The sequence below is a fragment of the Trichechus manatus genome, unplaced genomic scaffold (genome assembly GCF_000243295.1).
Source record: "Trichechus manatus latirostris isolate Lorelei unplaced genomic scaffold, TriManLat1.0 scaffold00085, whole genome shotgun sequence".
NCBI lineage: Eukaryota > Metazoa > Chordata > Mammalia > Sirenia > Trichechidae > Trichechus > Trichechus manatus.
In genome coordinates, this window is record NW_004444021.1 from 10,303,320 (window position 1) to 10,316,944 (window position 13,625).

General features: G+C 38.2%; 1 protein-coding gene across 1 annotated transcript in view; it reads left to right on the forward strand.

Moving 5' to 3' along the window:
- Positions 1-13,625, forward strand: part of ZNF804B (zinc finger protein 804B) — a 583,715-nt gene that overhangs the window by 443,775 nt on the left and 126,315 nt on the right. The window lies entirely within an intron of this gene.

The window sequence follows — 13,625 nt, forward strand, 5'->3', positions numbered from 1 at the left end:
TCATCATAACCCTAGAATTAAAAAGCCCATGAAGTGTCATTCAATTTTTATGTCTAAACACCAAGTCCAAGGTTATTAATATAAATTCATTTTAAAATTCTAACTTAATGTGATTTATTCTGCTCAGGTATTTGGGCACATTACAGAACAGCATGGTTATTTCTTTTCTCTGAATACACACAGCTCTTTAAGTTCCCACCATGTGATTATGTATTTTCTTGTGTAACTTGTGAAAACAGGATTTGTTTGTTATATTATCTTGCCCAGTACAACAGCACAGTAACTAATCTAACCCTGCACAACACAATTAATTCCCTACCCTACACCAAACTCCTTCAAGCAGCATTGTTGTTGTGAGGTGCTGTCCAGTTGATTTTGACTCATAGCAACCCCATTTGACAGAGTAGAAATGCCTAATAGGGTTTTTTAGGCTGTAATCTTTACAAGAAGGGGCCATGGTTGCTCAATGGTTAAGCACTTGGCTGCTAACTGAAAGACCAGTGGTTTGAACCCATAAGGAGCCCCTGTAGGAGAAAAGACCTGGCAATCTGCTCCCGTAAAAGCCTAGGAAACTCTGCGGGGAAGTCCTATTCTGTCACATAGGGTCACTATAAGTCAGAATAAACTTGACACACAACAGAAGCAGATTGCCAGGTCTTTCTTCTGTAGAGCCATTGGGTGGGTTCCAACAGTTGACCTTTCAGTTAGCAGCCCAGGGTTTAACCTTTGTGCCACCACGTCTCCTTAAGGGCAGCATCCCATCCCATTGTGGTCAAGTCGATTCCGACTCATAGTGACTTTATAGGACAGAGTAGAACTGCCCCATAGGGTTTCCAAGAAGAGGCTTGTGGATTCAAACTGCTGACCTTTTGTTTAACAGCCGAGTTCTTAACCACTGTGCCACCAGGGCTCCAAAGGCAGCACAGATGAGTTAAAAAACAAAGTTTCTTCAGGTGTGAATCCTTTTATCTTTTGTTTTGTCTTCCACTCCATCTGGGATATCCCTCCTGTCTCGGGGAAGGAAGGAGTTTCTGCCTTTCTAAAGTCAGTGTTTACCAGTGGCTAAATTCAGTGCTCAATCCATTATAACTATCTATAACTAGCAATCTATGCACTAGCAAAGCTCTAAATGCATTTTTTTAATGCTTAGGGGGATAAACGGCAGAAGAGGTCCTATATTAATGGTGATTCTGTCTTTATCTCTAAGAAATGATTTGAAAAAAAATAAAAAATTTCTATTCCTGACATCCTAGGAATAAAAATGTAATTACTAAGTACGTTGTTAAACTGATTTTGACTGTGTCATTTTCCTGGGAGTTGATATGTAAAATATCTGTTTTGAGAAAATGAAGAAAATATACTCTATCCTATCTATCCACGTAAAACATATAATAGCTGTATCTTAAAGGCTCAGGGTATTCATTTACACGTCGCCATTTAAGAGATAGAAAATCTGGTCTCTTAGACTAACCTCGTTTTCCAAAAGAGAAAATAAACCCATAGAATTAATTGCTCTGCCATTGGATCCAAAGCTAAGAGTCAGGGACTTGGTTTCTCAACCCAGATCAGCTGTTTATCTACTTTCATGAACCTGGGCAATTCAATGAATTTCTCTAGGCCTAAATTTCCTTATCTGGAAAAGGATTTCTGAGGTCCCTTCCAATACATTCCTGTATAATTCTAAGTTTTGTTTTTTTAATTCTAAGTTTTTTTTTAATTATGCTTATTTTTTAATGGCCCAGAGCTTCTCTTCTATTGTAGCTGGCTTTCTTTTTAGACTGGCTCTATGCATGGTACAACGCAAACACACACACATACACTAGATTAGAGCACAATTATATGGCCTATTGAGTTGGTACTAGTGTTAACAATAAGTATGGATCCCCCAGCTCTCATAAACTGTTTCAACTCTGAGCCACAGTCTGGGTGGGCGGCATCATTTGTGTAGACATTATGACACAGTTTATATTTGGCCCATCTTCTGCCAGTCAGGCTTTCTGACTTCAACTGATAGGTGCCTTTAGTTCGTTTTTTAAATGAAATCAAGTGTATATCCATAAAACTGATACACAGCCTTGCTTGTGGAAGACCTCTGAAGTCAATAACTCAAGGTTTGCGAAGTTCTATGTGAAGAATGTTTAATAGACAAAGTGTAAGTGACAAATATTTCTGCCAACTTACATGAAAATGAAGACAAGCTTTCGTACATCATTTCATGATCTGAAATAAACAATCTAGTTTATAGCCTTTCTTTTGGCCCATGAGAATGACTTTCTCTCAACGTAAACTCACATTTTTAATAGGTTTTCCTTACTTTGACACATTTTCCCAGCTGGAAGTTAATATTTCAAGATTTGAGACACAGAGTTCCTGTAAAGTACACTTCTTTTACAATTGCTAGTTTTCTCCAAGTTTGAAAGTAAATTATCTATTAGAATTCCAAAAGAGAGAAGTCCAGAGCAGCCAGTTTGAAACAATAGAGTGCCTTTGTGAGTGCAATCAACTTTTTAAACATGTCTGGTTATAGAACAAGTAAACCAAATATAGCAGACGTACTATCAGACATGATAGCAGATATTCAGGAAAGCAGAGTGAATGCCCTTGGAGTTTTGACATTTATCTGGCTTGCTTGTCCTTAAAAACAAAGCCACTGACTATGTACTACTTTAATACATTACCTCACAGGTTTTCAGGTCTGTGTTTGCCACACGTAGAGCATAAGCAGATTAATATCAGAACAGCCTGAGAGGGTCAAAGTATGGGCATTTACTTGGCAATCACCTGAATTTATTTGAAGGAAACATATTTGCAATCAATTCCCAAGAAAAAGTGAAGCAATGTCTAGGTCAGCATCTCTTAATGACCATTTCTCCCCTAGATAGCTGTGACAAATGTTGAATTAAAAAAAAATGGTTGTAATTGACCAGGTGTCTCTAGCAACTTTTCTGAAAACGTAGTTACCTGACATTTTTCATTGATTTCTCTTATATTAGAAAATGAAATGTCAGACACTATTAATTGAATTTTTACAATAAGTAGTTACAGCAGGAGTAATGGCTAAATGAAAGTACTTCTGTCTAATGTACAATGGATATATTCATTTAAATGCATTCAATTTAGATGAATGCAATATGTCTATATTCATTACAGTTATACATATCTACGCGCTGAATTGATGGGGCGGTAATTACTACCTTTATAAATGGGACAGTATTACAGATCTGGAGGAAGAAAATTCATTTTCTCATCATATTTTACACACCCACACAGCAGGCACATTCCAAAATCCTCTTTCCTTCAAATATAGACCTTGAATAGCCAATGAATCAAATGATTGTAAATATGGTCTGTCAGGAGTTCCTGCTTTTCTGGAGGTCTGCTTTTGTCTTACAGAAAGTGACAAAGGGAAATGAGAGTCTTAAAATTTCTCCATGCCAAGGAGCCCTCATTTTTGTCATTCAGTACAATGCCAGCTCAGCTGTTGCCATATAATGGCATGGATTAGATTATTGTTACACCATGCATTTTTCAAGCTTTCCAATATGCTCTCTTTTAGCATAAAAAATAACCAGGCTGAGAGGGAGGAAAATGCAAAGGTATTCATTCCTTCACTCACTTCATTTATTCATTCATGTATTTATTCATTAATGGGCATTTTTTTAGACATGAACTGTAGGCTAAAGATTGCTCTTTAATGAATTCAACAACTTCCCTTACCCAAGGTGAATCTACACACCATCTCACGCACCCTCTTTTTTCTTCCCCTCATGAGCACGTTGTCTGGTTCAGTGGTGAGGACTGGGATGTTCTCTATTACAGGCTGGTAGCCCTTGCATCTGGGTGGGCTAATACTGTGTGGTGCCCCAGAAGTCTCACTGGTTTACATGTGTTTTCTTGTTTCATTGACTGTTAAACAACTCTGCAAACCAATCCATGACCCTTACAAATGTGTGCAATGCAGCACCTGTATCTGATTGATAAGCAATCCGGAAATTATACCCGCCCCTTTTTTGCCTTCATGGCAGACAAGCATAATCAAGCAGTAAAGCAGTAGTTGCTGCTGTGATTATCTTAGGGTGCACCTGGGACTGCCTTATTCCCTTTCTAAAGTGTGCTTCTGGTGGATATTAATTTATGCTGAGGAAGATGAAGTTGGTGGTGCAGAATGCTGATGAGCTGCGGTTCTAGTGAAAATGTATGTGTTCCTCAAAAATAGTCTTTGTTCAAATGCAGCCAATTAGGAAACTGCTCCAAAAAAAGTAGTTATATAAGCAAACTTTAAATATTTAATTATTGCCTCATGAACAGAGATGCAATCAACACCCTGGTATCTTGTCAGTAAGTCAGAAATTTGTCATCCTTTTCAAATTAAAAATGATGCTGAGCTGTCCCTAAAGACAACTCCATGCATTTAATGTGGTTCTTCTAATTTGGGCATCTTGAATGAATCATTAATAAGAGGGAGGAATACTCCCTTTCAAACCCAGGAAGTGGCGGACAGGACACCTAGCTGGGCATTCATGGAAAGGTCTAATTTTGCTTGTGTCCTATCCCAAGTCTAGGAAACTGGTGCTTGCTTCACAACAAAGTATAAGGAAAACAAATATTACGGTGTGATGACAGGGCATCAGAAATCAAGATCTGTCATTCTGGTTGTCAGTAGGTATGTAGCTGTCATTCTCCATTAAAAAAAAATAGTAAAGATTGTTTTAAAATTCTAGCTTACTCCACCGTCATTCCAATAGCTTAATTCTCTATAACATGACTTACATGGCCAGAGTTGGCAGTCCTATCCACGTAGGAAAAATTTCTCTGCCTTTGTTGTTAGTTAATTTCACTTATTCAGCAAATAGTTTTGAGTTTCTTCTAAGTAACAAGCACCATACCTGATGCTTTAGAATGCAAAGACCTTTTTTTTTTTTTTTTTTTAACAAGAAAAGTCATTCACAACTTTTGGGAACTCAATATTAGTAATATTAATGTCAATTAAGCACAACAATTAACCATGCTTTCTTGACTGTATGTGGAATTCCTAAATACAGTTGGCCCTCCGTATCCAGGGGTTCTGCATCTGTGTATTCAACCAACCCCAGATCAAAAATATTAAAAAAAAAAGAAAGTTCCAGAAAGCAAAACTTGAATTTGCCACACACCAAGCACTACACTGAATCCACATGAATGAAGTGATGTGTAGGCACCCCCTGCTGTGGCTTCCTGCCACGCCGCAGCTCCTCAGTCTCTTTCCAGCACTCCTTGTCTGAGCATTGTTTGCCTTCCATCTTCTCGTTATTCCCTAAACAATGCAGTACTGTGTGACAACTATCTACATAGCATTTACATTGTACTAGCTATCATAAATAATCCAGAGATGATTGAAAGTATACAGGAGGATGTGCATACATTACATGCAAATACTATGACATTTTATATAAGGGACTTGAGTATCCTCAGATTTTGATGTCCGCGGGGGTCCTGGCACCAATCCCCCGTGGATACTGAAGGTCAACTGTAGTTCAAAGGAAAAAATATATATATTGTGAGATTAAAACATCTGAAAATCTTAATTATGGAAACCAAATTTGAATTTACTAGCAGAGTTTGAGCTTTTCTATGACATGGTAGGCTGAAGATGATAAGAGCCTTCCTCACTTGCTCAAATTTTCATGAGAAAAATAAAGTTGCTTTGTAGACTCATGGGAGAATGGTATTGTTTTTAAATAATTTTATACTGGTGCGTGCATACAGCCATGTATGGGCATGTGCGCGCACACACACTCTCACACAACACCAAAACACTGAGTACCTACTTTTGGCCATGTACTGTCCTCATTTTATCCTCACAAAATCCCACAAGCCACTTATTATCCCCCTTAGTTTATACTGAGATAACTGAAATCCGAGAGTTTAGACTGCTGTTAGAGGATAACATTCAAGCTAGTCAGTTTTCAAAGACTAATTTTTTTTTCTCCCTATCACAAAAATAAAAGAAAGAGAGCGGGGGAGGGGGTAAACAGGGAAGAAGGGCGGGAGGAAAGAAGGAAGGAGAAAAAAGACCCTCTAAAGGGAGCTTTGCATTACCCAGTCTGTCACAGAGGTGCTGAAATACAACAGGGGGCCAGAAGAGTCTTCTGAATAAGCGACAACCACCTGATTGGAGGAGGAGAAAAACGCGCTGTCTTTGAAGCAAGGTTTTATTTGAGGCAAATATAATAGATCAGGTTAAAAAATATTAGAATTCTTAAAGCAATCTCTCATACATAATGGTGAAAGGTCAAATGTGGGTTTTCATGGAAAGAACATGAATTCAATCCTCAAAGCTCTGAGCTGGTTTTACCATCAAATAGGTACGAAGAACATTAATTGATTTGTTCTCTTCCTTTTTCATAATCAGGGCACATATTCACAACCAGTGGAAGCAGAACTACCGCCGTGTATTTTTCCTAGTGACCATCTCTCAGTTTCAAAAGCTTTATAGATTTTAAAAATTATAATTAGTCTTCTTATTGTCTCTGAGACTTAAGGACTGTCTATCATCTAAAAATCCACAAATAAGTTAACAGAGACAGCCCAGACATATATGACATCTGGATAAAGGCTAAGTAACTGGGACAGCCATGAGCATGGTGATTAATAGCTCTGGAGTTAGGCTGATCTGAGTTTGAATTCAGGCTCTGTTCTTCATTGTTGAGTGAGTTTCTAAATGTGTATATGCCTGTCTTCCATAACTTTAGATGGGATAATAACAGAACATACATCATAGGGTTATTGTGAAGATGAAGTAGGTTAACAGATACAAATGCTTGGCACATTTCTGTACACAATCAAGCTTTAAGGGTGTCAATGTGTATAATAATCATTACAATAATAAAAATAATTTGGTAGCAAACATCTATATTTCTAATTAAATGCTTTACTGTAATCAGAATACTTGCCACCTTGTTATACGCATGGATATGAAAGACTTGGTATGAAAAAGAATATTTTCTTTCCTCACACTCAAAATATTAATTATGAAAAGTAATTAATTACTAAAGAATTTTACTGAAATACAATATAAAATGCCCACTGGAATTACCTAATTTTTAAAAGTGATTCTTGTTAATATAACTGTCGTATTCAATTTATAATTCATTTTTAACATTGTAGTGAATTACTGAGGATGGTTAACAAGAAGCTTTCTTTTATTTCATAAATTTTGTTTTCTTTTCTTTTAAGCAAGCTTCCAAACCTCCTCCTCTAGCTGAACTGAGAAGGGAAATTTGAATAACTGGAAAATCAGTGATGGAGTTATACTTCAAATCTTCTTGTATATCTACTGTATTATTGTGACTTTTATTCATTTTTATTTCAAAAATCTAGTATTGAGACTAGGTGACCATTTTCACTCATTTCATCTTTATTCTATATCTGTAAATGTATTTGAAAATTGTGTAATTACTCCACAGAGTAAAATATCATCTTAATTTTCCTATCAGACTATTTGATCAGTAAAAATATCCTGTCATTCAACAAAAAGGTAACAAACATTTACCCAATAAGAGGAGGGGGGAAAAAAAGGCTGGCCTTTTCTTCCATCTATTCTTGACTAGTTTAAGCTGGGTAACCCTCTATAGCAACTTGAGATTATCACTCTACCACAATGAATTATGTTTACCTTTTTACATGTAATTTTCCCCTACTAGACTATAACCTTCTCAAAGGTAGTCTCAGCTAGAAATTGGCATTTAGAAATTTCTCAATAATAAATTATTGAATGTATGAATAATAATGGTTAGTTGGATGAATGGATGGTGAATAGATAGATATATGGATGGTTGGATAGATGAGGCAACATGATACAGAGGAGTTTGTCCCTGCTTTGCTATTACCTAGCCCTCTTATACAACTCGTGAAAGTACTATATATTAACTCACCTCTTCTGCTAATTGGTAGGTTTGGGCTAGATAATACCTTTCCTAGTAGTCTGAGTCCTTACTCTCTAGCCTTCTGGCACATACAGCTAGAACCACTTAATTTCATCTCCACACATGGTCCAGTTTCACAGTGGAGAGCACTCCTGTCTCATGCTGAGTAATATCACGGGCCATAGGGCTGTGGTTCTTTCACTAACTCAGTCCTCATTGCTTGTCTATTTCTAACCTTGGTTTTCAAGTTTTGCCAAAACAAACTTCACCACCAGTGAGTCAGTAGCTCGTGATTCTTAAGGAGTCTTTCTTTTTCTGTGTGATCTCCTGGGCTTACCGATTTCCTGGCTTGTATTCTCATCTGCCTGAGATTTCTACCTCGGGTCTCAGCTTCCCCATTGCTGATCCCCAAGGACATGCTGTTGGTGGGTATATGCTCTTGCCCCTAGCTTTTGACGGACACACTGGATTGTGAACTATGTGTGTATGCTTCACTGATGGCATTTACACCCTAACTGCACACTCATCTTCTCTTAATAAGGGGATCAGGGTATACCCTAGGGAATGTTACTAACCCTTTAAAGAAAAGGGAAATAGAGGATATCAGTACCAATTTCAAGCAAGAAAAATGAGGAAACAGATTTGGTGTTTAATTTAGTCTGAGAACATGTAAAATGTGAGCATTCACAAAAGATGGTATATGAATTAAATGCTGGCAGAAATCTTTTCAAGTTATACAAATTTCTGTTGAACACCATGTAATAAGATAACTAAAAGATGTTTTAGAAGGTACCAGGAGTGACTAGTGAAACCTCACTCCTGGCCATTGAGCTAATATCAGATTATCCGCTACATACTTTGGAATAATACAAAAATGCACTTAGCCATATATCTACCCTGAAATATCAGTTTCCCCCACAACCCAGTTTAAAGCTAAGACATTCTTGAGCACTGAGGCAGAGCTTACCGATGCCCAAGCGCAAAGTCAATTTTCTAAGCCTGTTGTTCCAATGTTGTAATATAGTAAGATCACCTGTGGGTAAACCAAGGAACTCCTACTTCCAATCCAGGGCCTAAAATTATAATAAAAAAGGGCATGAGAATAACCCTAGTGAGAAACCCTGGAAGAGCAATAATAGCCTCCCCTGATTCTAAGCCTACCAAATCAAGAGATTTAGCTCTACTGCAGCGCTATACTCCAGCTTATTTAGAAATTAACAGTATTAAACATCACAGACTGAGAAAAAAATTCCATGTGGTCAGAGGATCATTGCTAACAACTCTGAGAAGGGACACACCCTGATGCCTGATTTGGGTTTATGACCTGATTTCTTTCTAAAGAGAAAAGGCTTCAGAAAAGAGAGCTAGTCTTTTTGGTGAGACAAAGCCAAAATCTATCCATTGGTTTGTTCATCAGTTCTTAACATATTTATCTGATACCCACAATGTGCCAAGAACTCTTTTAGTTAGACGATGGGATAACAGAGAAGAACTTGCAGAATGGTAGGAGGTATGAATATGTAAGCTAACCATACCTGTTAATTTGCTTATTAAATGGGCACCTATTCTGGGCTCCCTCATATGCATGTGAAAGCTACACTATGAATAAGGAAAACAGAAGAAGAATTAATACATTTGAATTACAGTGTTGGTAAAGAATACTGAAGATACCGTGGACTGTCAGAAGAACAAACAAATCTGTCTTGAACAAGTACCAGCCAGAATGCTCCTTAGAAGCAAGGATGGCAAGACTCCATCTCACATATTTTGGACATGTTATCAGCAGGGACCAGTCCCTGGAGAAGGACATCTTGCTTGGTAAAGTAGATGGTCAGGGAAAAAGAAGAAGACCTTCAATGAGATGGACTGACACAGTGGCTGTAACAATGCCAAAAGGAAAGGTAGCAGCTTCAAAAAACAAGGGTATTTATTTAGAGACTACAGCATTTTGTTATTGCTGGGCATTCATTATGAAACAAGGATTGATAAGAGGCTAGGAAGTAGGCAGGGGTCTAATTATGAAGGAGTTTGTATGCCATATTAAGAGGGTTGGCCTTATAGGGATATGGTAGGCCACAGCTGTTTATTAACAAGGGCACTAAGCATAGGTTGCTTGAATTCAAATCTGCCCCCCCACCACCACTTACTAATTTTGGTGACCATGAGTGAGTGACCTCTGTAGGCTTTGCTTAACACATCTGTAAAATACAAATAAAAATAGAACCTAATGCATAGTGTTGTGAGGAATAAATGAGATAATTCATATATTTAGCCTAATACCTGGTTCATAGTTTATGCTCAATAAGTATTCACCACTATTATCCTCTCTAGGCAGTGAAAGAACTCAAGTGGATTTTAAGCAAGGGAATGATGTGTTCAAAACTGTTTGAGACAGATCATAATAAACATCATAAGGATAATAGTTTTGAAGAACAAGAAAGAAACAATAGTTATGTCTGGCAGGAGCTGAAGCTTGTGGAAGAGGATTAGGCTAGAGCTGGAGATTATGGATACATGAGGTTGCAGTTATAGTGTGAAGAGGTCACCTAGGAAAGTGTATAGAGGAAGGGAAGCCTATGAAGGAGAAGAAGTAGGAATGGGCAGAGATGCGCTTGGTGATGAGAACAATAATGGAGATTTTCTCTTCCTGGACAAATTACAGGAAAGACTTCACAGAGGAGGTGAAGGGCTGGGTGTTGGAAAGGAGTAGAAACTCACCAATATGACAAGGTGGAAAAAGGCATTACATGCAGAGAAAGGAGTAAGTCTCAATTATGAAGGTCCCAAGGATGCTAAGGTACATTAAGCAAGACATGTAAAGTATAAACAATATAGATGAATAACAGGATAACATAATACAATATGATACGTTCTTTTTGTTAGGTGCGTTGAGTCGGTTCTGACTCATAGCGACACTATGGACAACAGAGTAGAACACTGCCCAGTCCTGTGCCATCATAATTGTTGTTAAGCTTGAACCCATTGTTGCAGCCCCTGTGTCAGTCCATCTCATTGAGGGTCTTCCTCTTTTTTTGCTGACCCTCTACTTTACCAAGCATGATGTCCTTCTCCAGGGACTGATTCCTCCTGAAAGCATGTCCAAAGTGTGTGAGATGAAGTCTCGCCATCCTTGCTTTTAAGGAGCATACAGGCTGTACTTCGAAGACAAATTTGTTCATTCTTTTGGCAGTCCATGGTATATTTAATATTCTTCACCAACACCATAATTCAAAGGCATCAGTTTTTCTTGGGTCTTCCTTATTCATTCTCCGGCTTTCACAGGAATATGAGGTGATGGAAAACACCATGGCTTGGGTCAGGCACACCTTAGTCCTAAAAGTGACATCTTTGTTTTTAAAACTTTGAAGAAGTCTTTTGCAGCAGATTTGCGCAATGCAATGTGCCCTTTGATTCATTTACTGCTGCTTTTAAGGGCATTGATTGTGGATCCAAGTAAAACGAAATCCTTTACAACTTAATCTTTTCTCCGTTTATCATGATGTTGCTTATTGGTCCAGCTGTGAGGATTTTTGTTTTCTTTACGTTGAGGTGTAATCCATATGGAAGGCTGTAGTCTTTGATCTTCATCAGTAGGTCTTCACGTCCTCTTCACTTTCAGCAAGCAAGGTTGTGTCATCTGCATATCACAGGTTATTAATGAGTCTTCCTCCAATCCTGATGTCCCATTCTTCTTCATACAGTCCAGCTTTTTGGATCATTTGCTCAATAGACAGACTGAATAAGTACGGTGAGAGGATACAACCCTAACACACACCTTTCTTGACTTTAAACCACGCAGTATCCCTTTGTTCTGTTCGAATGACTATCTGTTGGTCTAAGTACAGGTTCCTTATTAGCACAAATAAGTGTTCTGGAATTCCCATTCTTTGCAATGTTATCCATAATTCGTTATGATCCACACAGTCGAATGCCTTTCCATAGTCAATACAACACAGGTAAACATCTTTCTGGTATTCTCTGCTTTCAGCTAAGATCCATCTGACAGAAGCAGTGATATTCCTCATTCCACATATTCTTTTGAATCCAGCTTGAATTTCTGGCAGTTCCCTGTTGATGTACTGCTACAACTACTTTTGAATGATCTTCAGCAAAATTTTACTTGCGTGTGATTTTAATGATATTGTTTGATAATTTCTGCATTCTGTTGGATCACCTCTCTTTGGAATGGGTACAAATATGGATTCCTTCCAGTCAGTTGGCCAGACAGCTGTCTTCCAAACTTCTTGGCATAGACGAGTGAGTCCTTCCAGCACTGCATCCATTTGTTGAAGTATCTAAATTGGTGTTCCGTCAATTCCTGGAGCCTTGATTTTGCCAACGCCTTCAGCACAGCTTGGATTTCTTCCTTCAGTACCATCAGTTCTTGATCATCTCAAGAACTCCTATCTCCTGAAATGGTTGAATGTCCACCAATTCTTTTTGATACAATGACTCTGTGTATCCCTTCTATCTTCTTTTGATGCTCCCTGCACCATTTAATATTTTCCCTGTTAGAATCCTTCAATACTGCAACTCGAGGCTTGCATTTTTTCTTCAATTCTTTCAGCTGGAGAAATGCTAAGCATGTTTTTCCCCTTTGCTTTTCTAACTCCAGGCCTTCATACATTTCATTATAATACTTTCCTTTGTCTTCTTGAGCTGCCCTTTGAAATCTTCTGTTCAGCTCTTTTACTTCATCATTTCTTCCTTTTGCTTTAGCTTCTCTACATTGAACTTTCAGAGTCTCTTCTGACATCTGTTTTGGTCTTTTCTTTCTTTCCTGTGTTTTTTAATGACCTCTTGCTTTCTTCATGTATGATGTCCTTGATGTCATTCCACAACTCATCTGGTCTTCAGTCATTAGTGTTCAGTGTGTCAAATCTGTTCTTGAGATGGTCTCTAAATTCAGGTGGGGTATACTCAAGGTCATATTTTGGCTCTCGTGGACTTGTTCTAATTCAAATTATATTGTAAAATAAAATAGATGAAAAACATAAAACAATGTAATCAAGGTCCCAGTTAAAATAGTATGGTGGAGAGGTGCTTCAAGGACACAGTCTGGGCTTGTGTTTGAGATCAGTAACTGAATAGGCAAGGGATATGGTGGTGAGTTAGCTGAACCACAACCTTGAAATGGGTGGCAAGGGGAAGGATGAGTGACATCCAGGCAGGAGGAAAGCGCCCCTGTGGGCAACTTACAGGCATTCATTGATAAGTTAGGGATAATGCTGAGCTAAAAGTTACTTCCACAGTGCCACGGATTTTTAGAAAAAGTAATGAGCCTCACCATATGCATATGTTGTTGCTGTAGTTGTTAGGTGCCGTTGAGTTGGTTGCGACTCATAGTGACCCTGACCCTATGTACAACAGAAGAAGGAAAAACTGCTGGTCCTGCACTATCCTTATGATCGTTGTTATGCTTGTTAAGCTACTGTGTCAATCCATCTTGTTGAGGGTCTTCCTCCTTTTTGCTGACCCTCTACTTTACCAAGCATGATGTCCTTCTCTAGGGACTGGTCTTTCCTGATAACATGTCCGAAGTATGTGAGACGAAGTCTCATCATCCTCGTTTCTAAGGAACTTTCTGGCTGTACTTCTTCCAAGACAGATTTGTTTGTTCTTTTGGCAGTCCACGGTATATTCAATATTGTTTGTCAACACCACAACTCAAAGGCTTCACTTCTTCTTGGGTCTTCCTTATTCATTTTCCAGCTTTCACAT